This window comes from Gavialis gangeticus, unplaced genomic scaffold, assembly GCF_001723915.1.
Source record: "Gavialis gangeticus isolate Ggan-Ray unplaced genomic scaffold, GavGan_comp1, whole genome shotgun sequence".
NCBI lineage: Eukaryota > Metazoa > Chordata > Crocodylia > Gavialidae > Gavialis > Gavialis gangeticus.
In genome coordinates, this window is record NW_017729014.1 from 18,425,407 (window position 1) to 18,428,263 (window position 2,857).

Consider the following 2,857-nt stretch of genomic DNA (forward strand, 5'->3'; position numbering starts at 1 on the left):
AGCCCTGGAACTCACCACTCCTGGTGCAGCCTCAGGGCTTCAGGTTCTCATGCAGAGCCCCCCACATGGCGTGGGGCAGCAGGCATTGCTCCCGCACTGGGCATGAACTGGTAAGTCTAGAGCTTTTTGTTTGTTATTTTTTCCTTAAAGGGCTGGAGCCATTGCCGGGCTGGGAGAGGGGTGGGGGATGGGCCTGGCTTGGCTCATGGCAAACCAAGAGATCTTGTTTTAAGGAACAATGGAGATGCAGCAGTCTTGAGGTGTGGGTGGCTCCCCAGCTCTGTATAGTCATGGTAGACTGTTTAAATAAGGTGCATGATGGTGTTACCCCATGTTGCATTGCTTCTGAGTTCTGTAACTGTCTGCCACCTGCACAAGCACCTTCGAAGCCCATCCAAGACTTAACCACCCCCAAGACATAACTGTATGGTTCAAACCAGGGCCCTGTGCACCAAAGTGCATGAATTTCATCCAAGATTCGTGCCGGTGCAGGGATCTGCACACATGCCCAGGGTCTCTGCAGACTTCCCCATCCTGAAAAGGTCACAGAGGCCACAGGTATTTGCTGGACACTGTTGCTCTCTGGATACTGTGGGCTTGGTACTGTAGCATCCAGCCCAGCTTGCAGACAACTGTGGACAAGGAGCATGGGGCACTGCACAGCGCCAGCCTTGCCTGTGCAAGCCATCGCCATCCCTGGGTGCATCTCCAAGGCTCGCGCTCAAATGCAGACAAAGCAAGACAAGAGAGACCTGACACAAGGGCACCAAGAAGCTTCTGGAAATGCAAGTGAACTGGCCACATGCTCCCAGCATAGAACCATGCTGGGCAGGGCACCCAGGGCAGTGAGCAGCCAGGCTTCGCTGCACACCTGCTGGAGCCTCCGCCTGCCCTGCCCTGCTCGGCTTCCCGCTTCACACTCAAAGGAGCGGTAGCAAGGACTGGAATTCAGCCCTGGGCCACGATGCCAAAGCAATGCCCGTGCACACTGAAAAACCTACAGATTTTGGGGAATGGCGGGTGTTTGGTGCGGGCTTACACTGGCCTGGTGCACAGAGGCATGGGACTGGCTTCAGGACTTGGGGGGAGACCGGCAGAGAGGTTATTGCTGGGCACGCTTGCCCCTTCCAGCCTGTCTCTGCCTCCCCACACCTGCTTTGCTCTATCACAAAACACAGGGCATCAAAATCCATGCAGTGGCAACACCCACCCCCATGGGTCTGCCCGCTGGAACGTGGTCAAGGCGTCCCAAGGCCAGGAACGCCAGCTCAGGGTAGGCTGCAGCCTTTCTTCCCTAGTAATTAGCCTGATGGATGGGCAGATAATGGTCTGGAGGGAGCGCTCCCGTGTAGCCTATCCATCTGGATGTATTGGCAACATGTCTTCTCGCAAAAGGCGGTATTTGCATTTCCCTTCTCCACTTCCCACTCTTCTCATCGCCTTCCAGGAACCCCCAGGGTTTTCCTTGCAAATGCCAAGGAAGGTGCTATATTGCAGCCAACCATGACCAGAAGGCAAGGGCGGGGATTCCTGCAGCATTTCAATCCAGCTGAACTGTTGGCAGAGAGGTGGGGAGCTTCTCCACGTTCAGAGGAGCTTCGTGTCGCTCCATCCACCTCCGCATGGATGCGGGAGCAAGGTCAACTGTAATCAACCACAACACACCTAGAGGCGAGGGCTCTGCTATACCGGAGGATCCAGCAGACCCAGTGCCCAGTTATCCCGTGTCCAGCAATACAGCCCAAGGAAACTCTGCCCGGCACCTTCTTCTACGGGGTGGGACCGGTGATACCCCCTGGCTCTGATGGGGTCGGTCTTATTTACCCGATGGTGCTTGAGCAAAGCCCCTTTGGCACTGTCCTGATCAACCTGCTCAGAACCCCTGGAGCTGTTCCTGAGAAGGGCTGCGCACCCAAAGCAATAACCGACTTCAGCAGGTTTTGTGAGTCTCCCAACCAACATCTGAGAAGGTCCCGTGACATGGTTCAGCATCAGCGGTAGGCAGCAAATACCCTATGCATGCCCTTATTCTAGCTGCCATGCACCTGGCTGAGCACAACTCTTCCATTTTTCTCCCTCTGGCTCCTGCCTCTTGCAGCAACGTGAGATTCAACCCTTGTTTCCAGTAAGATCTTTATTTAAGTGACAGGTGAACCAATTATTGGTTAGGGGATCAATGCATTGGCTGTTTCCTGCGGGAATCTAGAGGCACGCAGGTGGCTGGCAGTTTGCTAGAAAGCAGCCAAGGCTGAAGTCGCACCAAGGGCGACCGAGGCTGATCTGTCTGGATTGGACGTGACCCCACAGGAAGCGCATGGCAAGGCAGCATTAAAAACCAACAGGGATCACAGAGCTCTTTGTATTTTCCACCGGTACTTTTGGGTGGGAGGAGAATCCTGATATAACACGCTAGCAGTTTCCCCTCTTGTCGCTGGTCTGCATGAAGGATAAATGCCTGCTGTTGCTGATGGCCATTGGCGTTACTGCTTTGGCTCAAGGTTCAGCTAAACTCAGACTTTGTCAAAAACCGCGGCTGGTGTGGTGGGGGGTGTTGTGCTGGAAATGAGCTGATGGTGTTTTATGAGCAAAGCTGAGGCAGCCAGCTTCTGGGGCACTCTGCAGCCCTTGCCCTGGATGAGGCTGTGGCAGCGCTGCGCTGTCACCACTGTATTAGCATTATCCTAAGCCGGGAATCTGCGCGTCTCAAGCAGCTTCCAAGGTTTTGCAGGGAGCTCTTGAAACCTGTTGTGACCGAAGCATTAGATCATGATGGAATCGGGACTTGTGGTCGAGGTGATATCTTTTATTACACCAACTAGACTTTTGCACACACAAAAAAAAAAAAAAAAAAGGGGCC

General features: G+C 54.1%; 1 protein-coding gene across 4 annotated transcripts in view; it reads left to right on the plus strand.

Annotated features, from left to right (window-relative positions):
* Positions 1 to 2,857, plus strand: part of KAZN (kazrin, periplakin interacting protein) — a 417,992-nt gene that overhangs the window by 408,456 nt on the left and 6,679 nt on the right. The gene's annotated exons all lie outside the window — the stretch shown is intronic.